We start from the raw sequence: 27,191 nt of genomic DNA, 5'->3' as shown, positions 1-27,191 counted from the left end.
GATAAAAGTTAGAATATGGTTTTTATGAATGGTTCAACAAAGCATGTGTCAAGTACAAAAAATGTTGCTTCAATTAATTTTAGTCATTGTATTTTCAATTATCCAATTTTTCCCGTATTTTCAATAAATATTAAATTTAGCCTCCAATGTTTTTTTTTTTTGTTGATTTTGAATTTCTTTTGTTATTTAGTAACATTTTTTTACTACAGATTTTGAAAACATATTCACGTACTGGATTTTCTTGCATGAGAATTATTATTATTATTTAATTAGTTTTGAAATAATTATTTTAACTATTTTAATTATTAAATCATGTGGGATTGAGGTTTGAGGTCTTCAAAATCATTCCCTATTTCTCCAACTAAATTGCGGTTACCATTCTAATTTTCGTGGGAAAAAAATTCTAATTAATTACAGATATTTCAACTATTTTCAAATATAAGAAAATGAATCAAAATATTTATAAATATAGTAAAATTTTTACTATTTATGTCTATCAGTGTCTTGATAGACACACATAGTAGACTATCACAACCTATTGCAGATAAACTATGATATTTTGCTATTATTTGTAAATATTATCTGTCATTTCACTTTAAATCTAGAATAAAAATCTCATTTGATCAAATTCATGTTTACAAAAGAATTTCATTTATTATTTATCTTTTTATAATTCATTTTAATGAATTCTAATCCATGTGAAATGATGACAAATTTGGATTGTTTTCATATCTAGCAACATGATCAACTTATTTATAAATATAACATAATGGTAAAAAGTTTCCTTAGTCTATTGGAACAGCGTTTTGGTTTTTCTTTCTCTATATTTGAAAATATTTTCAATAATTTTATCATTTAAAACAATTTCTCAACAAAATTAAAACAATTTGGATTAAATTAAAGATTCATCATCTTATTTGATGGTTACATAGATATACAAAATAATTTTCCTTTAATTATAATTATAAAGATTTGATATATAGAATAATTTTATGTTAATTATAGAGAGATTTTCCTTTTTATTTGATGGTTATATGGATGTATGGGATGCTTTTATTTTAATTATTAATTTTTTTTAACCACTCTTGATTTGTTTTTTATTTTAAAATTTTTATTTTAATTTTTAAAAATTATTTGTACATATATATATATATATATATATATATATATATATATATATATATATATATATAAGTATTTTTTGAAAAATATCATTAGCATTATTGCAACGTTTTTATATTTTTTCCCCCTTATTTGTTAATCTTCTACGTTTTTTTTTTTTTTTTTTTTTTTAAAAAAAAAGAACTTTGGGAGTAGACGTCGTCTACAATTTTTCTATTTAAGTTACCTTCTTTTTTAACCGTATTTAAGGCCTAAAAGTAACCAAGTATCATGCCTCATTTTTTTTTCTTAAAAAAATTGTTTCAGGTAGGTTATATGTTTGTTCAAATTTTCTCTCTTTCTTCCTCTAAGATTTTTTAAAAACTTCTTTTTCCCCATATTTTAATTATCAAATCATTGTGTGAGATTAAGGCTTAGTGTTTTCAAAATTACTACATAGGTCTCCAACCAAATTGCGGTTAACAAAATATTTTTTTAAAAAAAGATATTGATATTAACAATAAATATTTTATTAACGCTGCTTTTAATTAGGTTTTAGATTTAATATCTTCTTATTTCAATTTAATTATGAATAACAAAATAAGTTATAATTTGAATACATATTTATTTATTAAATTAAACTATATTTGGAACTAAAAAATTAAATAATATTTGAATGATTTTGTATTCAACGAAATTTTGATTAACAAAATAATAAAATAGCTCAAATACTTATTTATTTATTTATCTAGAATGAATATAAAAGTAGAGAAGTACATATCTATAATATATATAAAAGGGGTGGATTTTAGAGATTGCAACCAAAAATTGATCTATAAGGCGCCGTCCTAGCCTTCCTTGACCTTTGCTTCTTGTTTTGGAGTCTATTCTAACTGCCTCTCTACAGAACAGATAGCTGTAAGATTTTTTTTAACAAAAAATTTTGTTATTAATGGTGAATATTTGAATAACTAGACTTTTAATTAGGTTTTAGAGTAATATCTTCTTATTTCAAATTGATTGTGAATAACAAAATAATTATAATTTGAATACATATTTATTTGGTAAATTAAACCATATCTGGAACTAAAAAGTTAAATAATATTTGAATAGTTTCCTATGCAACCAAATTTTGATTAACAAAATAATAAAATAGCTCAAATACTTACTTATTTATCTAGAATGAATATAAAAATAGAGAAGTATATATCTATAATCCATAATATACTTAAGGGACGGTAAGGGGAGCATCTTTGTCTTTCCCTTTTACCCTTGTCTATTCTCATAAGTCCTATTTTGCCCTTGTGTTTAGCTGTTTTCTTAAAGGCCACGACCCAAATTAGCCACTTGCTGGTGGTAACTGCTGCAATATTTTCTCGGCCACGTAGTAACTGCTTTTTTTAAAGTCTTAGTAACTGTTTTTTTTAAAAAAAAAAAAAATTAAATAAAACCTTCCAATACTAAAAAATTGCAGCTTCACGCTCTTTTCCACATCACCATTTCATCAACTGTCAAAAACAATAATCATTCTAGATAATATTTCAATTATAAACTTAATCTTAAAAAATCTAAATTTGACTATTAAATAGCCTTAATGAATCACCCATAACCCATGTCTATTAGCATGAAAAAAGAATCCCGTAGGTGTTAGCGCTAGAGAAAAAAAAATATTTTGGTTATTAATCCCTCAATTCTTTTTCTTTTTGGAAGTGCTTATTTAAAATAGAGAAGAAAACAATGACATGGCACAAAAAAAAAACATTTGAATATCTAAACTACGTGTCTCTAGAATCGACATGTTCTTGAGATAAAATGTAAAGCTTTTGAATCGATATTGTCCAAATAAATATCTATAGCACCTGAAAAGGAAAGGAGGTGCCGCGTATTGACCCATCTTGGCACGTTTTTAAGTGGTGCCTTTGGCCAGTTCTTAATAGAACCCTCTAGGAATTTTTTTTGCGTTAACTTTCTGCAACATGTTCTTGGGATTAAATGTTTCGAACGGATAAGCCTAAAATAAAATATGTTGGGGGCGATGCCCTGCATCTCGTGGTTTTGAATTTTGTAATTGTATTGTAAAAATACTTATTTATCTAATAAAATAAGAGATATTTTATTCGACATTTAGTTGCATTAATCCACAAAAATCAATAAACTAAGATCTAGGGCTATCTTCTGTAACTTAAACATGTATGCAGAGACATATAGGTGAGTCATATTTAAGTGATAACCTAAAAGGTCTGTAGTAGATGGATAAAGTTAGGTTCCTTATTCTGGTGACACTACGAATACGACTTGTTTTGTAGTTCTTACAATTGTTGTAAAGTGTTACAAATGATCTTATCCTGATCATTCGTGTGGAGATATGCGAGCGGGGGTATTTTATACAATGAGATTGTATAAGATCGGATTATGAAAGGAAGTCTTTCTATATAACACCGTTGTTAGTAGAGACTTACATATCATTAGGATGGCCATAAGTGACTTGACAGTTAGTTTTGAACTTCTACCTATGAAGGTGGTCATTTGATTTGTATGGGTGAGATTGACACTACAAGAAATCACATTTCTCCCAACGCATGAAATCACTGGGAAATGGTGGAAAATGTGTCGGGAGAGGATCTTCCGACGACGTACTGATCGTCGGGAGTTTGGTCGGGAGAAATTCATTGGGAGTAGAACTACCGATGCAGAAAAGGACCGTCGGGAGTTGTTCACGAACTCTCGACACCAGATATAGGGAGTCGGGAGTTATAGGAACTTTTAACGGGTAATATACGTCGTTGGGAGTTCTACTACTCCTGACGGTCTCTTCTTTTCGTCGGGAGTTCCACTAACTCCCGACAGTCAGGGGAGTTCTATAACTCTCGACGGACTCTTCCACTCATCAGGAGTTAGTTATTTGCGTCGGGCGTTCCTTCAATTGTTGAATATTGACTTTTAAAATTATTTAATTTGTAATTTGTAATTTTTTTTAATTTGATCTGAATAACCTATAAAGCATCATTAACCAACTCAAACAGATTCACATAATAAATAAAACAAACAAAGCGAAGTCCATATTATAACAAATAAAAGAAAAGTTATAAGATAGTTTATAAAAGAAATTTGTCTTTAGAAATACATGAAAGAAATAAGATGAAAACAACATCAAGAAATATGTATTCATAAATATAGGAAAGAAAACAACGTCTAGAACACAACATCTTCAACAATCGTCTAATCTCATCTTTAAACAACATCCTACAACAAAATAAAAACATTCAAATGTTATAAACTTCCATAAACAAACAAAAAAACTCCAAGTTCAACTCCAAAATGAGTATCACGAGACTTAACCCACCCCCCGCAATCAAACTTCATAAACAAGAACGAACACACAAAAAGCTCAAACTTTCCCCCCAAAACAATCTAAACCAAACTCAACCTACCCTCCGCAACACGTTCAAACTTCATAAACATCCATAAATGATTATAACCGAACTCTACCCACCCCATAACATTTAAACTTCATAAACATCAACGAATACACAAACTTCATGGGAAATTTTTACGGATGACCCATTTTTGTGGTCCAAAATGTCAAATGACACATTTTTTGAAAATAAGGTCAATTGACCATCTGCTAACATTATCATCATATCAAATTACGTAAATGTCCTCACCTCTTTGTCTTCTTACCCTTTTACTGAAAACCAAAACTAAACTAAAACTCTTCCACTGCTGCCGACAAATCAAATCTGATCGGTAAGTGAATTCAATCTGTGCTAATTGTGTCTTAAACTGATCGATAACGGGGATATGGTGGGTCGTTAATATTGTGAACCTATGGGTTTTTTGTTTTTTTTTTTTTTGTTTTTGATGTGTTCTGAGGTTGAAGACGAGTAGAAAGAGAGAATGTAAGTGAGATAAGTGAGAGCGAAATCAGCGAGAGTGACACCAGAGAGAGCGAGACTCGCAAGAGCGATACCAGAGAGAGCGAGACTAGCGAGACAATGTCTAAAGAGGGAGCGAAAGAGAGAGAGAGTGAGAGAGAGAAAAAAACCATAAAGTAATGGGGAAAAAAGCATTCCAACAAAAAGCATAAAAAATTTGACCGAAGGTGGACATGAAATTATTTTATGACAATATATTAGGTCTAAATTTTATAGCAACAAAATTTTTATGACAATAAATCTCAAATTTTATTATTATTTTTTTAAATTATTATTTCGATATTTTTTTTCATTGGAATGCTTTTCTTTTAAAAGAATGCTTTTCTTTTAACTTAATTTGGATGTCTTATTTTATGACAATATATTAGGTCAAAATTTTCGCAACTTATTAACCTTCGGTGTTTATGTTTTTTCTTGATTTTGGACCCACATAAGGTGGGCATGAAATTATTTTATGACAATATATTAGATCAAAATTTTCTAGCCTATCTCGCTCTTTCTTGCTATCTTTCTCTTTCTCGCTCTCTTTTTCTCACTATCTTTCTCTTTCTCTCTCTCGCTCTCTCTCCCTTTCGCTCTCTCTCGGTCTCACTCCTTTTTTAAGAGAGATTTTCTTTAGACATTGTCTTGCTAGTCTTGTTCTCTCTAGTATCGCTCTCGCGACTCTCTCTCTATAGTGTCGCTCTCACTGGTGTCGCTCTTTCTAGTATCGCTCTCGCCGATTTCACTCTCACTTATCTCACTCACATTCTCCCTTTCTACTCGTCTTCAACCTCAGAACACATCGAAAAAAAAAAAAAAAAAAAACCATAGGTTCACAATATTTCTAAACTTGAGAACGACCCACCCTATTCCCCATTGATCATTTTTAAACCATAGGAGCTCCACGACGAATTAACCTCAAGTGTTACCTAGAAAATTGATCATTTGAAAATCATACCAAAGAATTTATCCTAGAAATTAAAAATTTAGTTTGAAACGTACTTGCAATAATCTGTTATTTTTTTACAATTATTGAGAATGTACCAATGTGCGATACGTTTTTCTTTCGCTGATAGTGTCTGTAAAGTTGACGCCCTAATGGTCATACCCTCTGCCTAAATAATTCAAATTCATCAAATATCTCATGATCGGAAATGTTATCATCATTTTGTTCATCTCTATTGAATCTCATTTCAATCCCACTTAGATATCGCGAGTAGATGTTCCATGATTTATTCATTACATATTCATTCGTTTCTTTTTTTATCTTACTTCGATGGATGTTTGCTAAGCACAGGAAAGTTGAACATATTTATTTGTTGTAAGATCTCTTCTCCATTCATTACGACCGGAGGAGGTCTACATTCAACTTTTCCATCATGTTGCCTACTTCGGCGGCAACTATGATTCTCTGGAAGATAACGTCGATGTCCCACAAAAGATATTTTCTCTCTGATCCCGAAGGACGAATTATATTCTTTGCATATGGGACATGCCTTCCTCGAGATATATGAGCGAGACTCTATACAGATCTATGGATCTCCCTAGCATCAAAGCGAGACATTTTGTACTCCACCCAGATAGGTGGGTATGCAGGGAAGTCATTAATAGTCCATAATAAGGTGGCATATAGTTGAAAAAACTCACCAGTAACAGAATCATAAGTTCGCACCAATTGTCCATAACTCTTTCAACTCTTCAATCAACGGCTGCAAGTAAACGCCAGTTTCCTTTCTAGGAGATTTTGAATCATGTATGAGCAAAGACATGAAGAGGTTTGTTTCCTTCACGCATTTCCAAGGGAACAAATTATAAAGGATTATCACCATAAGCCACATACTATAAGAAGTACTCATATTTCCAAACGGATTGAACCCGTCTGAAGCTAATCCTAAACGACATTTCGGGGATCTAAAGCAAAATAAGGAAATTCACGATCAAAATGTTTTCACCCCTCTGCATCAGCTGAATGTCGCAATACATCCTCCGTTTCAACTCACTTATCTTTATGTTATCTCATGTCAGAAGCACATTCTTTTAATGCAAATAATCGTTTTAATCTCGGTATCAATGGAAAATAACACAATACTTTATGTGGTATTTTTTTACCCTTGCCATCATTAACTTTGTACTGAGACTCACCACAAACGGGGCATTGTTGCAAAACTACCACTATAAGAAATGTGACTTCTCCCGACGTCACATTTCGTCGGGAAAGTGTGGAAAATTCGTCGGGAGAGCCTCTTCTGATGATTAAATGGTCGTCGGGAGTTTGGTCGGGGGAACCCCATCGAGAGATCTCTCGATGCACTTCTAAACGGCGTCGGAAGTTCTTCCATAACTCCCGACGTCATTCGGGCATCGGGAGTTCCCTCATACCCCCCGATGTCGTTTGTGGGTCAGGAGTTCCACTATAACTCCCGACGCGGTTTTAAAGTGCGTCGGAGATCCTATATGCGTGGGGAGTATTAAAATTTCATATATCGTTTGTAATTTTTTAAAATTACATCTGAAAACCTGTAAAACATATTAAACCAAATAAAGATCCACATAATTAAAAAACGAAAATGAAATCCATATTATAACAAGTAAATAAAAAATTACAATATCCAAACGAAGTCGATACTAGAAATTACAATATCCAAACGAAGTCGATAAACATTCATATCACAAATACATAAAAGAAGTAAAATCAAAACAACATATAGAACACGTCTCGAACACAGCATCTTCAACAATTGTCCCAGCTCATCTCTGAACAACATTCTACTATAAAACAAAAACATTGAAATGTTATATCGATAAACATCTACAACACGTTCAAACTTCAATACGGGTGGTAATGAAACTCTACCCACCTCCCACGACAAACATGTAACCTCCCGAACATAAAAAACACACAAAACGCCTCAAGAATGACCAACACACATAAAACTCAAATTTGTCCCCAAAATGGTTTATCTCAATCTCCCCCCTCCCCCCCAACACATTAAACTTCGTAAACATTCATAAATACACAAAATAGCCAAGTTCAAGGACAAGACGGGTGTAATGAAACTCTACCCACCCCCCACGACAAACATGGAACCTCCTGAACATCAAAAACACACAAAACGAGTAAACAATGACCAACACACATAAAACTCAAATTCGTCCCCAAAATGGTTTATCTCAACCCCCCACACCACAACATATTAAACATCATAAACATTCATAAATACACAAGATAGCCAATTTGAAGGACATTTTCCCTCTTATCTCGAAGGACGAGTTATCTTCTTTGCATATTGGACATGCTTGATAACCTTTTGTACTCCACCCAGATAAGTCACCGTACGCAGGAAAGTCATTAATCGTCCATAATAAGGTAGCATATAGTTGAAAAAAACTCACCAGCAACAGAATCATAAGTTCGCACACCAATTGTCCACAACTCTTTCAACTCTTCAATCAACGGTTGCAAGTAAACATCAATTTTCTTTCCAGGAGATTTTGGACCAGATATGAGCAAAGACATGAAGAAGTTTGTTTCCTTCATGCATCTCCAAGGGGACAGATTATAAGGAACTATCACCACAAGCCATATACGATAAGAAGTGCTCATATTTCCAAACGGATTGAAGCCATCTGAAGCTAATCCCAAATGAACATTTCGAGGATCTAAAGCGAAATGATGGAATTCACGATCAAAATGTTTCCAGCCCTTTACATCAGCTGGATATCGCAATACATCCTCCGTTTCAACTCGCTTATCTTTATGCCATCTCATGTCAGAAGCGCCTTCTTTTGATGCAAACAATCATTTTAATCTCGGTATCAATGGAAAATGGCGCAATACCTTATGTGGTATTTTTTTACCCTTGCCAGCATTAACTTTGTTCCGAGACTCACCATAAACAGGGCATTGTTGCAAATCTACAAACTCTTTCCAATACAATACACAATCATATTTGCACGCATGAATAGACTCATAACCTAGGCCTAAATCACGCAATTTTCGCTTGTCTTCATAAAAGGAAGTAGGTATAGAGGTGCCAGCTAGAAACGCTACTTTTAACAATTCCAGCAACATGTCAAACGATTTATTACTCCAGACATTTAGAACTTTGATATGCATTAACTTCACTAAAATGTTCAAGGACGAAAATTGCGAACACCCAGGGTATAATTCATTACGTGCTTCGGTCATTAAATCCTCGAATAAGTTCGTGGTATCTCTTTCTTGACTATTAAAGGACATTTCATTCTCAATCCTTCATTTGCATTTTCGTTTTCAATTGGAACTTGTAAATCATTTATAAGATTCAACATCTCATTTTCTTCGACAGCATTACTCTCTATACTATCTACTTCAACATCTTATATTCAATGACTTGTATGACTTCTAGATAAGTTTACAATGAGAAATTTTGGACCAATCACAAGTCACCACGTCGTTTGCTAAATTAACGACGAATTTCTAAATCATTGACTTTGAGTCCAATTAGAAGTTGACACATGTCCTGAATTGAATTGAAGACAAGTTTCGATGTCGTCACGCGGATAAATCAAATTAGATTAAATTGGTCCAATTTGATATTACTATTTGGGCTTAAAGTCCAAACTACAAAAAAAGTTGGATTGGACCCAAATTCCAGATCAGGCCCAAAACCAACTAATTGGGCCCAAGGGTCAGGCCCATGGACCAACCAAGCCCACAAAGCCCATCTGAGAACTCTATAAATAGAGAAGTTATCTTCATTTATAAAGGCAACATTTTCTACACTTAGAAGACCCAAAGAGAATGCAATAACAAGCAGAGGACTCCTGAAGACTCCTGAAGCTGCACCCCTATAAGGCAGAAGACCTTTGAAGACACAAATAGTCTTCCAAGACTTCTACTTCAAGCTTCCAAGACTCCTGAAGCTGCACTCCTATAAGGCAAAAGACCTTTGAAGACCCAAATACTCTTCCAAGACTTCTACTTCAAGCTTCCAAGACTCCTGAAGCTGCACTTCTATAAGGCAAAAGACTTTTGAAGACATAAATACTCTTCCAAGACTTCTACTTCAAGCTTCCAAGACTCCTGAAGCTGCACTCCTATAAGGCAGAAGACCTTTGAAGACACAAATACTCTTCCAAGACTTCTACTTCAAGCTTCCAAGACTCCTAAAGCTGCACTCCTATAAGGCAGAACACCTTTGAAGACACAAATACTCTTCCAAGATTTCTACTTCAAGCTTCTAAGACTCCTGAAGCTGCACTCCTATAAGGTAGAAGACCTTTGAAGACATAAATACTCTTCCAAGACTTCTACTTTAAGAACGTTCAGTGCTTTTCTTCTCCAAGTCAAGCATATTCACCCAGATCAAATATTAGAGATCGAACCACATCGCATCAAATCAACTCCAACATCAACACCAACTTAAGTTCAACTCCACGAAACATGTTTCTCCGGAAACCTCGTGCGAACAAATTGGCACGCCTGGTGGGACCTCTCTACCTCTCATCTCTTTCTTGGCATTTAAACAAGCCAAATGGCACCAAAGAAAGTTGCATCCAAAGCTACCGTCGCAAGCAACACTTACATAAGCTCTGTCATCATGGAGGAAATCTGGGGCCAGCTAATGGAATTTCCTAAAGGCGAGATCGTCATCAGAGAAAATCTCTTATTTAAAAACTATGCTTCTGTTACTGATCTATCATAGAAAGAATCACATCGTGATGTAATGTTTGTCATGATGACTGACGTAACGACTGAGTCGACCATAGCAGAGATGGAGGTAAAGATAAACCTCCTAATGAAGGCTGTAGAGGAGCGAGATCATGAAATCGCTGCTTTAAGAGATCAGATACAGGCTCGAGATACTGCTCAATCAAGCCTAGCACCCACGATGAAAGGAATCGACAAGGGGAAGACCGTGCTACAAGAAAGCCAATCGCAATAGTTAGCCTCGGTGACCTCTTTGTCGGTCCAACAACTACAAGACATGATCATGACCTTCATAAGAGCTCAATATGAAGGGCCGACCCAAACCTTCTTCATGTATTCCAAGCCATACACTCAGAGGATCGACAACCTGAGAATGCCTACTGGGTATCAGCCCCCAAAGTTCCAACAATTTGATGGAAAAGGTAACCCAAAGCAACACATCGCCCACTTCGTAAAAACATGCAAAAATGTGGGAATAAGAGGAGATCTACTGGTCAAACAGTTCGTCAGAACTCTCAAAGGGAACACTTTTGATTGGTACACAGACTTAGAGCCTGAGGTGATTGACAGCTGGGAGCAACTTGAAAGAGAATTCTTGAATTGCTTCTACAGCACCAGACGCACCGTCAGCATGATGGAGCTGACAAACTCCAAACAACGGAAAGGGGAACCAGTCGTCGACTACATCAATCGATGGAGAGCTCTGAGTATGGATTGCAAAGATCGACTCATCGAGTTGTCTGCTGTGGAAATGTGCACGCAGGGTATGCACTGGGAACTTCTCTACATCCTACAAGGGATAAAACCTCGTACGTTTAAGGAGCTAGCAACACGCGCTCATGATATAGAGCTGAGCATTGCCAATAGGGGAACTAAAGATTTCCTAGTCTCTGAAGGGAGAAAATATAAAAATGATGCCAAGGGCACTGAAAAGATCGTGGGTAGTGCCACAAAAGAATCTATGGTCGTTCATGTGACCCCGCTGAAATTTTCCTCCAAAGGAAAACAAACAAAATTTGAAAGAAGGCACAATGAGGGCGAGAAGCGTCGTCCAACTCTTAAAGAATGACAAGAGAAGGTTTATCCATTCCCTGACTCTGATGTGGAAGATATGTTGGAGCAACTACTAGAGAAGCAACTTATTCAGCTACCAGAATGCAAGCGACTGGAACAAGAAGGAAAAATAGATGATCCTAACCACTGCAAGTATCATAAAGTCATTAGTCACCTAGTTGAAAGATGTTTCGTGCTAAAGGAACGAATTATGAAGTTGGTTCGTGAAAAGAAGATTGAGCTAGATTTGGATGAAGTAGCTCAGACAAATCACACTACAGTAGCGGTGACTTCAAATGTTCCAATACAGTCTGTGTCCCCATGCTCAAAGACAAAGTCCAATCCAGTTTGGAGAATTCGAGCCTATAGTTGTTTGGTTCCAACAAGAGATTCAAACAGCAAATTCCAAAAAGAAAGATGAGCTTTTTGAAGATGACAACGAAGGGTGGATAGTAGTGACTCATCGGAAGAGAAGACAACCAAACTCCACCCAAAAAGAGTCGCGTTCCTATCGAAGCTATAGATGAAGAAACAAGACTCATAAAAAGAAAGGCAAAAAGATGACACAGAAGCCTAAGACTGCTAAGAAAGAAGACAAAGACTTCCCTCAATTCCGATGGCCGGCAACTTCAGCAGAATTTCTCCCAAGAAGCTTTCTCAATAATCATCCAGAGAAAGTATCAGAAGTTATTGCATGTCACACTGTCGGCATAGTGGAAGTCGACAAAAATCATGTGACTGCTGAAGAAGTCAAAGACTTAGAAGAAATGAAGCAAAGAAATTCTGTCTTCGATCGTATTAAGCCTTCAAGTGCTCGATCTTCAGTTTTTCAAAGATTGAGTATGGCCACGGTAAGAGAAGAAGACCAATGTCCAATGACTACTTCTGCTCGAACTTCAGCCTTCAAAAGGCTAAGTATATCCACATCAAAGAAAGATCAACCTCCAACATCTACTTTTGATCATCTCAAGACAACAAGCGATCAACGTAAATGAAGGATGAAAATCTTGAAGCTAATGTCATTCCATGAAGAAAACAACGACGAAAAAATTCACAGTCGTGTCCCTTCACGCATGAAGAGGAAATTTTCTATTGACATAAATACAGAAGGTTCCTTGATAGTGAAGCCAAAACTCATCATATTCACGAATCCTACAAATGAAGAGGATAATCAAAACCATGATGAAATAAGAGCTTTTGAAGTTTAAATGAAAAAGCTCCTCATCGCAAGAGCCTAAACTGCATGATGCTCCTAGCCTGCATGAGCTTAAAATGTGAACGATGCCTAAAAAAAAAAAAATTGTATGAACTACGTTACGACTTGATCCCTTTCCTTATTAAGGGTACGTAGGCAACTTAAAGAAATTTAAGTTTAGTCGCGCATAAAAAGAAAAAAAAATTCTCTTCGAACTACATTATGAATTGATCCCTATCATTAAGAAGGGTACGTAGGCAGCTTGAAAGAAACTTCAAGTTCAGTCCAGTTTAAAAAAAAAACTTGAACTACGTCATGATTCGATCCCTTTCTTTAAAGGTACGAAGGAAACTTAAAGAAATTTAAGTTTAGTCCATGAGAAGAGGTACAACAACCACCTAAGTATAATACTACAAGATTGATGTTAATCATCCCCGTCAAAGAATGAAACTTCAGATTGAAGATGTTCATCCCTCGTAAGGAGCCAACACAGTAAATAAAAGGCACATTCGCTTCCTCTTTAAAAGTAAACTTATATGCTCCTCCATCTTCAAGTTTAGAGGCTCCATCTATGCTTCATCTTCATGCTCAAAATCACAAAGTCAAGCCTACTGCCAAAGCTTCATGCTTCATCAAACTCAAATGCGAAGAATTTGTCGATGCTTTGTCAAACTCAAGTGCGAAGGTCTCGTCGATGCTGCTCCATATTTAAGTTTAAAGGCTTCATCGATGATTCTCCATCTTTAAGTTCAAATGCTTCGTTGATGCCTCTCCATCTTTAAGTTCAAGATTGGCATGCATGGCCCCACTTCCATCTTCAAGTTAAAGGTCGGTGTGCATGACTCCGCTCCATCTTCAAGTTCAAGGTCGGTGTGCATGGCTCGACTCCATCTTCAAATACTCAATGGCATATTTCCTTTATCTTCAAATTTTGATCAAGGAGTAACATAACAAGGTAAACCTTTTGAGATCCTCCTGAGGGTGATCGAATGGGAGAGTTGTAAGACTTTGCGGGGCCCCTCCCATGACGATCAGGATACAGGAGCGGCGCTACAAGGTAGACCTTTTCGAGATCCTCCCTAGGGTGATCGAATGAGAGAGTTGTAAGCCTTTGCGGAGCCCTTCCCATGACGATCAGGATGTACGAACGGTGCTACAAAGTAGACCTTTTCGAGATCCACCTAGGGTGATCGAATGGGAGAGTTGTAAGCCTTTGCGGGGCCCCTCCCATGACGATCAGGATGCACGAGCGCACCAAAGACGGGTCGATGAGATTAAAAAAAAAACTTGTTTTGTTGTACTGATTTGGTTGCACTGTAACTCCTACAAAAAAAATAGTGGGCGGAAAGTTAGTAAAAAAAATAAATAATAAAAAAAAGAGCAAAAAAAAAAAAAAAAAAAAAAATAAGAAACAAAAAAGAAAGAAAAAATATATATGAAAACAAAAAAAGGAAGGGAAGCCCTAATTCCCCATCTTTCCTTCTTTCTCCCTTCTCCTCACTTATAACTTCCTACTGCAATTCAAGGCTGATTTGCAATCCGAGTCCGATTGACAAAGGATGTAAAGAACGTAAGATCGAAAGAGAATCACAATTCAAACTGCAAAGGACATAAGAATGAAGGAGATCACACTACAAGATGAAGAAGAGCATGTGTCCTGCCAGTATTTATATAGCTAAGTTCGATGGGATTTTTTTTCTACTAATCAATTGAAATCTGATAAAATCACGGGTTACTCGAACTGAATACTGTTTATTTTGTTTTGGAACTCCGATTTTTGTTGAAATTAGTTAAGAGTCAACAAAAAAGATCATGCTCGATTGGAGGTTGCCGGAATTAGGGGTCAAGGTGGAGTTTTGAATCCCCAAATTCAACGGCGAGGAGTTTTGAGCTTAAGACTTGAGAGAATCTGGCATAAGCCAACAGTATGGAGAAGGAAATCTCGCTAAGGCTGGTATCGCTAGCCACAAAGCAGACGACTGCCTGAGATAAAAAATAAAATAAAATAAAATAAAATAAAATAAAATAAATAATAATAAATAAATAATAATAATAATAAAAAGGGAGAATCTAGCTCGAAATCCTCTCGCTGGTGTCGCTCTCTCCCACAATCTCGCTCGACATGCTTTCGCTGATCTCGCTCTCTCCAGTGTCGCTCTCTCCAAAATCTCATTCTCTCCATTCTCGCTCTCTCCAAAATCTCGCTCTCTCCATTTTCTCGCTCACACTCTCGCTTTCTCTCGCTCTCTCCCACAATCTCGCTCTCTCCCACAATCTCGCTCGAAATGCTCTCGCTGATCTCTCTCTCTCCCACGATCTCACTGGTAATGGTTTGGTATCGCTGGTAATGGTCTGATCTCACTGGTAATCGTTTGGTATCACTGGTAATGGCCTAATCTCACTGATAATGGCTTGGTATCGCTGATAATGGCCTGATCTCGCTAGTAAGGCTGTCTTCCAATACGTTGGCTCTCCAAAATCTCTTCCATTTAAGTTCAAATTCATATTTCATTCAAATTGGAATTAAAATCAACTGTTATTCCAAATCTTAGTCTAAAGCTTCTAATCAAAATTTTTATTCTAAATTCAAGCCAGCTAAATCGGGTGAGATAAATGTCAAATCCATCCCAAATTAAAATTTGGCCATATCCCAAATTTTATCAATATTCGAATGGTTAACCTTGATATTGAGTTATGAATAAAATGCCGAGTCAAAATTTGGCTATATTCCAAATTTTATCTTAAATTTAAATCAATCTTAGTTTCTATACTCAGTTCCAAGTAAAATTGAGCATATTTCAAATTTTTATATCAAACCAAAATTGATCAAGATTCAATTTCACCCCAAATTCTATTCCGAATTCGAATTAAGTTAAATTAAATTTGCAATTAAAGTGGAACATAAATCCTACTCTAGTTCAAATTAAAGTTTACGTAGCGAAAATGTGTCAAACGAACAAGATTTCAAATCAAAATTTTGAGCTAAATTCTCATATTTTGATCATGATGATGCATCAAATTAAAAGAGTAAAAAAAAAAATCATACTTTGATCTCATATTACATTTTTTTCGAGATTCATCCACCCATTACGTGCATAAATCTCGAAAAGGGGGCATTTGTTGAATGAGAAATTTTGGACCAATCACAAGTCACCACGCTGTTTGATAAATTAACGACGAATTTCTAAATCATTGACTTTGGGTCCAATTAGAAGTTGATACATGTCCCGAATTGAATTGAAGACAAGTTTCAATGATGTCACGCGAATGAATCAGATGAGATTAAATTGGTCCAATTTGATATTACTATTTGGGCTTAAAGTCCAAACTACAAAAAAAAGTTGAATTGGACCCAAATTCCAGATCAGGCCCAAAACCAACTAATTGGGCCCAAGGGTCAGGCCTATGGACCAACCAAGCCCACGAAGCCCACTTGAGAACTCTATAAATAGAGAAGTTCTCTTCATTTGTAAATGCAACATTTTCTATGAGAAGACCTAGAGAGAATTCACTAACAAGCAGAGGACTCCTGAAGCTGCACTCCTATAAGGCAGAAGACCTTTGAAGACACAAATAGTCTTCCAAGACTTCTACTTCAAGCTTCCAAGACTCCTGAAGCTGCACTCCTATAAGGCATAAGACCTTTGAAGACACAAATACTCTTCCAAGACTTCTACTTCAAGCTTCCAAGACTCCTGAAGCTGTACTTCTATAAGGTAGAAGACCTTTGAAGACACAAATACTCTTCCAAGACTTCTACTTCAAGCTTCCAAGACTCCTGAAGCTGCACTCCTATAAGGCAGAAGAACTTTGAAGACACAAATACTCTTCCAAGACTTCTACTTCAAGCTTCCAAGACTCCTGAAGTTGCACTCCTATAAGGCAGAAGATCTTTAAAGACACAAATACTCTTCCAAGACTTCTACTTCAAGCTTCCAAGACTTCTGAAGCTGCACTCCTATAAGGCAGAAGACCTTTGAAGACATAAATACTCTTTCAAGACTTCTACTTTAAGAACGTTCAGTGTTTTCCTTCTCCAAGTCAAGCATATTTACCCAACTGAGAGAGAATCAGAGGATCAAATATTAGAGATCGAACCACATCGCATCAAATTAACTCCAACATCAACACCAACTTAAGTTCAACTCCACGAAACACGTTTCTCCAGAAACCTCGTGCGAATAATACCCATTCACAATATGAGGGAGATATTCCATATGTTAATAGATGTTGTTCTACAATATCTATCTTTTCCCAAATTAAATTCATACAATTCTTGCATGGACATCTTATTCATCCGGAATCATTAACATGAAATCTTGACATATCTAAGAACTGTGATACTTCTTCTCTATACTCCACTGATAACTTATTCCTCAGTTTAATCCATTCTTTATTCATCCTTAAAATAAATATTTTCTGACCAACTTGTAATCCAAAATAATAACCTGGATTAGAGGACAAAATACAAAGTATTATTAAGCATTTAGTTCTATAATTTTCATTTTTTAAGGAAAAATAAACACATAAGTCCCTAGACCGTTTAAACTGTCTTCACAACTTTCGAATGTTTTATTTAGTACGTTTCAAAGCTTTCAATTTTGTGTCTAATATAGGTCTTTTATCTATTCAGCATCTTCTAAAATTTACAAGCCTATTGGACACAAAATTTAAAGTTCAATTTTCTATTAGACACAAAATTTAGTTTTATGTCTAGTAGATTCTTTAAACTTTTTTAAAATATTAAATGTGTTAAAGTACTAAATTGGAGGTTTAAAGATTTATTTTATATTTTTTAGACTAATATAGGCCTTTCATCTATTCAACATCTTCGAAATGTTAAATCATGCATGCTTAGGCTCCAAATAACCAACATCATATGACATGTTCGTTATAAAATTACCATCAACAATTTCAGAGAATTGTAAAATAAATATATTCTACAAAATTGACGAGATATTAATGGGAATGATTTGTACAAAAAAAATTTCAGAGAAATTTTAATGGGCATGATTTGTACAACAATTTCAGAGAATTAACAAAAGCGAATACAATATTGAAACACATTTTAATGGGCATGATTTGTACAACAATTTCAGAGAATTAACAAAAGAGAATACAATATTGAAACACATTTTAATGGGCATAATTTGTACAAAAATTTCAGAGAATTAACAAAAGCGAATACAATATTGTTAATGGGCATGGTTTGGTTTGGGTTAGGGTTTTATGAAAATGGGAAAAAATGGGAAGGGGGAGGGGGAGGGGGTTAGTGTTTTATGAAAATGGGGAAAAAATGGGGGAGTGGGGAAGAAGAAAACCAGACCCCTTTCCCGACGAGTGTCGGGAGATCCGTTGGGAGTTCCCCGGGAACTCCCGACGGGCATTTACGTCGTCGGGAGGACTCCTTTTTCTTGTAGTATACACATTCTTTTTGATACAATACACAATCATATTTGCACGTATGAATAGACACATAACCTAGGCCTAAATCACACAATTTTCGCTTAGCTTCATAAAAGGAAGTAGGTATAGCAGTGTCAGTTGGAAATGCTGCTTTTAACAATTCTAGCAACATGTCAAATGATTTGTTACTCCAGCTGTTGAGAACTTTGATATGCATCAACTTCACTAAAAAAATTCAAGGATGAAAATTGCGAACAACCAGGGTATAGTTCATTATGTGCTTTGGCCATTAAATCCTCGAATAAGTTTGTGGTATCTCTTTCTTGACTATTAAAGGACATTTCATTCTCAATACCTTCTTCATTTGCATCTTCGACAACATTACCTTCTATACTATCTACATCAACATTGTGTATTAAATAAGTTGTATGACTTTCAAAACCTGTAGATAAGTTTACTGGCTCTCCATGATATACCTATTCACAATATGAAGGAGATATTCCATATGTTAATAGATGTCATTCCACGATATCTAATTTTTTCCAAATTGAATTCATATAATTCTTGTATGGACATCTTATTCATCTGGAATCATTAACATGAAAACGCCACATCTAAAATCTGGGATACTTCTTCTCTATACTCCACTAATAACTTATTCCTTATTTTAGTCCATTCTTTATTCATCCTTAAAAATAAACCAACGTGTAATCCAAAATAAGATTATAAGATAAAGTACAAAGCCTTTATTAAGCATAAATTTTGATTAACTTAATAAACAATTTTGAGATTAAGATTTAACTAAAAGTATTTAAAAAATGATACCTTATTGAGAGTAGGGTGCGCGTTCTGAATTACTTGCTGTTTTGAAGTTGGTCTTCTTCGGTGGAAATGACACACCTATTAATGAGTAGGGGGAGATGTAGGAGAGGAGGCGAAATAAAGAAAAGAGATGCTAGAGTGAACATGAAGTGGAAAATCAGAACTTATGCGAGGAATACTAAAAATTTGAGAAGAATGAAATTGTGGTGGTGATTTAGTTGCGTGAGATTTAGTTATTATTTACAAGATTTTTTCTTCTAAAAAAAAAGAAGATATGAGTAATTTCAAATTTTAGAAAAATATTATGTATAATTTATTTAATATTTTAAATTTAAATTCCATTACTATTTTTCAAATCACAACGAATTATAATATTTCTCCTCTATCATCATTTTATTCGTACTTCCGTTATCCATACTATAAAATTTGTGTACTAATTTTTTTTCAATAATTTCTTTATTTCCATAGTTTTCTTTAATAATATTTTATGAAGCAGATACTTCATGTGAGACAAAAAATTCGTATCAAACTTTTTTTTAAAGAAAAAATATGAGTGCAAAACTAAAAGAAACGTCCAATATATAATGAACTAAACTAAATAATAATAATAATAATAAAAGACCAAACCCAAAACTAAGTAGCCTATTGAAAAAGCTTACTATCCAAGTTCAAAAAGAAAAAAATAATAATAAAAGACCAAATCCTAGAATCATCTATCTGCATCTTCATGTTTGAGTCCTCACAACATTCCGTTAAATACAACGAATTTGAATATATTCAACAATTCGACGAAGAAGTTCTTTGTTTATCTTCATACTTCTCCCTTTATATTCTTCTTCTTCTCCAATAAGTTTGACTCTCATTTTTATTGCATTTAATTGACTATTATACTTCAACATCTCAGATGTTGCTTTTTGTATTGTATTTCAGTATTTATATTGTATTTTGTACTATTTTCATTACCTGTATGTTAAATTTCCCTATATCCTAGATTCTTTTTTTAAGGAAAAAACGTATTTTCAACGTATCAATATCTTAGTTTTTTAGCAATGGACGTATCGTCGTATCCTATCGTATCCGTGTCCTATATCTGTATCTGTACATGTGGTTCATAGGTAATATTTCTCCTTAATTTAGTTTATATTTATATATAACGTTTGTGTAGATTTTTTAAAATAAATAAAAGAAACAAAACATTATTTTAAAAACTATTTTTTAAATATATAAAAACTATTATTTTTTTAGATCTCAAGTAAATAAAATAAAATAAACGTTAATTTCATTTTTTTTTCCAAAAATCTAATTTTTTTTTAGAATTCCAACAAACCATTATTTTGTATAAAACTAGGGGCAGTTGCAAGGCTGTTAAAAAATAATAGTACAATTAGGCCCATAGTCTATAGATATGAATTTCGCAGGAAATGGCAAAATAACAAGCCCAATCCAATTGAAATAGTCAGATGATCAAAATGCCCTCACAGTTGAAAATGTATGATTGCATCTGATTGCCATTTGATTGCTAATTATATCAATTGCTATTTGATTGTTGTCTTATTATTATTTGATTGCTATTTCATACTGATTGTTATTTAATTGCTATCGTATACTAATTGCTAATTGTTGAGGTTAATGCCCTAAATTTTGTGGGTCTTGTAGTTGTAATTGTATTGTACAAACAATTTATTTATCTAATAAATTAAAGAGGTATTTTATTTATCATTTAATTGCATTTATCCACAAAAACCAATAAATTAAGATCCAGGGTTATTTTCTGAAACTTAAACATGTATATAAAGATATATAAGCGGATCATGTTTAAGTGATAACCTAAACGGTCTGTAGTAGATGGATAAGGCTAGATACGTTATCCTGGTGACACTATGAGCCTGCTTTGTAGTTGTTACAATTGCTGTAAAGTACTACAAATGATCTGATCCTGATCATTTATGTGTATACATGTGAGTGAGGGTGTTCTATGCAAAGAGTTTGCATAAGACCATACCACGAAATGTATAGTCTCTATATATAACACCATTGATAGATGAAACTTGTATTTCATCAGGATGATCATAGGTGACATGACCTGAATCCTGAGAGAGTTGTGGACTTCAACCTATGAAGACGATCATTTGATTTGTATGGGTGAGAGTGGCTAGTTTCGTCAACTTAATATGCCTACCACTTTGGGGATTCGTTTGACTAAGGAGTTGGGAACACAACTACACAAGAAGGAATCCACTCATTCTTTATAGTTAGAGACTGCAATTAGTTAGAGACTAGTTAAATTGCTCCCTTAAGAGTTGATTTTGGGGTTTGAAGAATGTGGCGCCACACCCTCTCTGGCCCGAGAGAGGTTTGGTCATAGTTGAACTATGACTTATTGTTCATTAAAGAGATAGTGGTACTTAAGGAGTTAGATGTAACTACAAGGACAAAACGATAATTTTAGCCCAACCGTACTTACGAACAATTTTTGAAGGGTTAACGAACCGTTGATTGGCTATATCCAATGGACACAGAAATATATATGTATTGCGAATAATGCAGCTGTCAGTTTTTAATAGAATGACTAACAGTTAATGGAAGTTGATTAACTTAATCAAAGAGTTTGATTAATTAATCAAGTACCATTGGAGCATCAAACTATAGGTTTATATGATCCCCTTGTTAGCTCAATTGGGATAAAAATGAGAATCGAATTAATTCGGATTAATGTCAATAGTTCAAATTAATAAAGTGAATTATTTATATAGAGTTATATGAGATAAAATTTGAGAGAAAATATCAAACTTAATATGAATTTGATTCATACTAAATAATTGAGAGAATTTATTTTTATGATATAAAATGAAATTATATATATAAATTAAATATCAATTAGTTTTATTTAATTACATGTATGTTTATTAATTACATAAAATAGGCTGTTAATTAAAGAATATATTAATTAAATGAAAATTAGTTTTATTTAATTATATGTACTTTTTAATTATATAAATCTTTCATTTTCTTCAATAAATTTTCTCATTATTATTTGGAAGATGAAAAGAAGGGTTCTTTCATCATCCACTTGTACTATTAAAAATACTCCAAAATATATTGGAGTTGTAAGGTGTTGAAAATATTGAAGTTGTTGAAGATTTTGGAAAAATGTTTTTCTCTCAAAACAAAATCATTCTCTCTCCAAATTATTTAAAGAAACCCACAAACTCTCTACGGTTCTCTACCTTGAGAATACGAGGTCCCCACATGGCGGTGTTGGTTGGTTTTGAATAATTGTGTTTTTTATTGTTTGTGTTCGAAGTTTTTGGAGAGGAAATCATGAAGAGACTAGTCTTCAAGGGTACATTTTTCAAATCTTTTATTCTTCTTAATTTCTCTCTCTCTCTCTCTCTCTATATATATATATATATGTTTAATTGATCATGTGTATTCTGTTTTCATCACATATATTCTTTGCAATGGGTACTCGTGTATCCTTTCACTAATGATATTGATTTACTAGCTAATTGTTGTTTAATCATTATTTGATATTGAATGTTGTCCTATTGCCAATTATACCGATTACTATCTAATTGTTGTCTGCTACTATGTATTATTGCTTGTCAACGATCTGATTTCCATCTTATTTTTGTTTGATTACTATCTGATACTGACTACCAATGATATTGATTACTACTAATTATTTGATGACGATTACTATTTACTTGCCTTCCATTTGGCTTGGGATGTAATCAAAAAGCAATAATCGTTGGTAGTTTATGATATTGCCTTCTGATTACTTTCTTGTCACATAGTTAATACTAATATTACCTTTTAATTGTTTATTGATTGTCATCTGATTACTTTCTATTTTTTGTATTAGTTAGTAGTTTCTGATAGCTATTTGATTTCCTTCTGATTGACATCTAATCACTTTCTATTTTTTGTCACATAGTTAGTAGTTTATGATATTGTCATCTGATTGTCTTCTGACCGTCATCAAATTACCTTCTTTTTATCAATTAGTTATTATAAATTATGATAGTCATCTTATTATTATTATTATTTTTGTCAATTAGTAGTTTCTATTAGTCATCTAATTGTCATCTGATTAACTTCTATTTCACATAGTTAGTAATTTCTGATGTTGTATAATAGATAAATTGAATGAGCAAGTTGAAAATAAGAATGGACATGTTTACTAATTAAGAATAATATAGTGATGCATTTAGTACTAATGTTGGAGAATATTCCAAACTCCATACAAGATGCACAAGAAGCCTGACAAACTCCAAATGGTATTTATTTGGGCATTATTAGTACATAATTCCCCAAGTGGATCTTAGTTTTTAGCAAACTAGCTAACAACTAAACAAGAAATGCTAATATGCATAACTTACAACCCAGAAGCTGGAAGTGGTTAAAGATCAAAATAACAACTTCTTTAGTCTGCCACCAACATCGTCCATCTATTTATCAACCTTCATTATTGAAACCCAATTACAAAATTGCTAACATCCTTTCTATCAAGGCTCAATGATTGAAAGAACAACTACAATATGGGCTACTAACATTAAGTACTAGCAATAATTTGGGGCAAAAACACTTTAGATATTGAAAATTTTTGTTGTAGGATGAAAGTTGAAGTTAATAGACACCACCCATGAACCAAAATTAGTGTACACGGAAAATGTTTGTGAGTTTCTGAGATAAGAGTTTCTTGAAGATGAAAGCTTGAGTTTCCATTAATTACTCCTTTTAAATAGGAGGAAGATAATATAATACTACACACTAGAAAGATAACATCGGATCACCTAAATAAAGGACAGTAGGTGAAAGAGTAAAAGCGATAAAGTAAACAACAACCTAATTTAAAGTACTGATGTGACTTATTACAAGACTTGAGCAAAGAAAAGATACTCTTAGAAAGTAACTAAATAACATAAACAAACACTAAATACTAGTTATGCCTTAATATACACAACAACATTGGTTCAAATTTATGTTTTAGACATTGAAAAAAGAAGTTGAAATAAGAGGGAAACTAAGGAAATAGGAAGGAGTACACCGACGATGAACGAACAACGGTGGCAGTGGTAAGAAACAGTGGTTGAGATTGGAAAAGAAACTGAGAGAGTTTAGAGAGAGAGGGAGAGAGAGAAACTTGTAGAGGAAGCTTATCGACAATGACAACCAACCACCGATGAGCGATGTGGTTGTCAATCAATGGACGAGCAGCAAAGGAATGACGGATGAGTGACGAGCGGATTGGTTGGATGGCTTGGGTGTGTTTGGGGGCCTAATATGAGTTTTAAACTCAATGAGATCCTATATCATATCAATGTTTAGGGGCTCGCTTTTATATATCACCAATTTTAAAAATCCAGCTCAATTGGTTTGTAAACAATAATGGGAATTTGGAAGGGTTTGCGTATGTCCCCTTTCCCTCACTCAAACGTCTCTCCCTCTCCCTTTTCTCTCACACGTCTCTCCCTCTCCCCTTTCTTAGATGTCTACCTCTCCCTCTCCCTTTTCCCTCACTCACACGTCAGATGAATGAATCCCTTTTTTAGATGTCTCCCTCTCCCTTATTCGTCTCCCCTTTCCCTCTCATGTTTCCCTCCTCAAATGAATTCATCCTCCGTTTCTCTTAGATCTCCTTCTCCCCTTTCCCTCACACCTCTCTCAACCATTGTCTGAAACCCTAGCCACTTCAATCTTGTCCTCAATCTCGTCCTCAACCCGCTTTCGTATGTTCCCGTTTTATCTTCTCACTTTCGTATGTCACAGGTCTGTTCGTCTCCCCATTCGCGCATGCGAATCCCTCTCAGAAATCATCCTTCCGATCTCGAATCTGCCCTTTCCCTCCTCCGTTTCCCTTAGATCTCTTTCTCCCCTTTCCCTCTCACGTCTCTCTCAACCATCGTTTGAAATCCTAGCCGCTTCAATCTTCTCCTCAATCTCATCCTCAACCCACTTTCGTTGTTTTCTTCATAGATCTGTTGTTTTCTCACAGATCTAGTGTTTTCCCTTTTTTCCCCCTGCTGCTTCAATCTTGGTCTCAACCATGGCCTTGCCGCTTTGACAATCCTTCGTTCACCCATAACCCATTGTACGACTTATTTTTGGTCCTCGATGTTGCTTCAATCGATCGTTGAATGCATGGCAGGGACTGGTTGAAGGAATTGCAACTTGGTGGAGGAGAACATTGTCCACTTCAGGTTTGTTTTCTAAACCTTAGATTGACCAATAATGAGTCTCTGTTTTGTTTCTCCTGAAATTTTCAATTTCATGCCTCGATCCTCTATTTTGTTTATTTGATTTTCATGTCATGATTAATTTTTCTAAACATGTTATGCGTATTTCATGTTCTGTATATTTCATTTTCTAAACATATTCTGTGTATTTGATTTTCATGCCATGATTAATTTTTCTAAACATGTTATGTGTATTTCATGTTCTATGTATTTCATTTTCTAAACATGTTCTGTGTATTTGATTCATGATTAATTTTTCTAAACATGTTCTGTGTATTTCATGTTCTGTGTATTTTCATTGTTTAAACATGTTCTGTGTATTTCATGTTTTAAACATGTTCTGTGTATTTGATCCTCGATCCTCTATTCTGTGTATTCTCTATTCTGTGATTTGTTTCATTTTTAATATTGTGTCTTCTTTTATGTCTTTCCTTTCAAATTTTCATTTTCATGCATTCATTCTCTGTTGTTCAGTGTATTTAATTTTCTAGCCGTGTTTAATTTACCTACTAATTCTCTGTTCTGTATCTTGTTGTTCTAATCCCAATGCTCTTATTGTGTCTTCTTCTCTGTCTTTCTCTTCAAAATTTCATTTTCATGTCTTCATTCTTTGTTGTTATGTATATTTGATTTTCCAGCCATGTTTAATTTACCTGTTAACTCTTTTCTGTATCTTGTTGTTCTAATTCTAATGCCTTGAATTGTGTCTTCTTCTCTGTCTCTCCCTTCAAATTTTCATTTTCATGCCTTCATTCTCTGTTGTTCTGTGTATTTGATTTTTCAGCCATGTTTAATTTACCTACTAATTCTCTGTTCTGTATCTTGTTCTAATCCTAATGTCCTAAATTGTGTTAGTCCTAGTTATTACTTTTTTTAATATTTGTTGGGGCTATTATTAATGTTAAACAATCACCCCTCTCCAACCACTCCTCTTTCTATATAACAACATTGATTATTCTCTATTTGCTGAGAGCCTCCATTGTCCGAGATTTAGTTTGTCAATTTGGTGAGTTGTTTAATTTGGTTTTTCCTTCTTTACTTTCTATTATTTGGTTTTGCTATTTTCATATTATTAACTTCCTAACTTTTGGTTCTTTGGTGGGTGGTAGGATGCCTTATTGTGTTTTGATCCGACAACCCGTGGACTCTCCATCCAAATACTACTTCATAAAAGTTACGTAAGTAATTTTCCATTCCAACTAGTTCTCTTCCTACATTTTTTAAGTATTTGTAGATTTTTCTAACTTCTGTTTTTTTGTTTTGTTATGCAGCCCAAACTAAAAGGATTCAATTAGTTTGCGGTTGGTATGTTATTTTTTATTTTTTATTTTTTGTATTCCTTTATATTCCATTTTAGTTGTATTCTTTTTGTGTGTCTCATTGAGACTGTAGTTGTATTTTTTTTGTGTGCCTCATTGTGGTTGATGTGCCTCATTGTGTACACGGACTATTTGACATTTTTTCTGTATCATCAATTTTGGTGTAATAGACTGTTTATTAATTTGTAAATTTTAGATGCTTTCGATCCTGCCCGTAATTGTAATACCCAGATTAACCTTTGATAATTTGATTTTATAAATTCAAATTAAAGATATGGTTTTTTTTTTAATAGAAGTTATCCAATCCTTAAAATCACATTAATTATTATTATTATTAATCTAAACTGAATCATATCTTTGATATAGTAATTGTTTATACTCTTCAATATGATTTTTATATTATTTAATCATTTTTAATTATTTTACTATAAATTATCAATATACAAA

The 27,191-nt window shown here is 34.0% G+C and overlaps 1 pseudogene across 1 annotated transcript; it reads left to right on the top strand.

Annotated features, from left to right (window-relative positions):
* The first annotated feature begins 1,307 nt into the window (after positions 1-1,307).
* Positions 1,308-26,953, top strand: LOC150036681 (uncharacterized; annotated as a pseudogene). The gene is made up of 2 exons (XR_016529414.1): positions 1,308-26,603; positions 26,697-26,953. The product of XR_016529414.1 is annotated as an uncharacterized LOC150036681 (transcript).
* Positions 26,954-27,191: the final 238 nt, after the last annotated feature.

This window comes from Benincasa hispida, chromosome 4 (assembly GCF_027475165.1).
Source record: "Benincasa hispida cultivar pf3 chromosome 4, pf3_genome.v1.1, whole genome shotgun sequence".
NCBI classification, from domain to species: Eukaryota; Viridiplantae; Streptophyta; class Magnoliopsida; order Cucurbitales; family Cucurbitaceae; genus Benincasa; species Benincasa hispida.
This window is presented reverse-complemented; position numbering and strand designations above follow the sequence as displayed.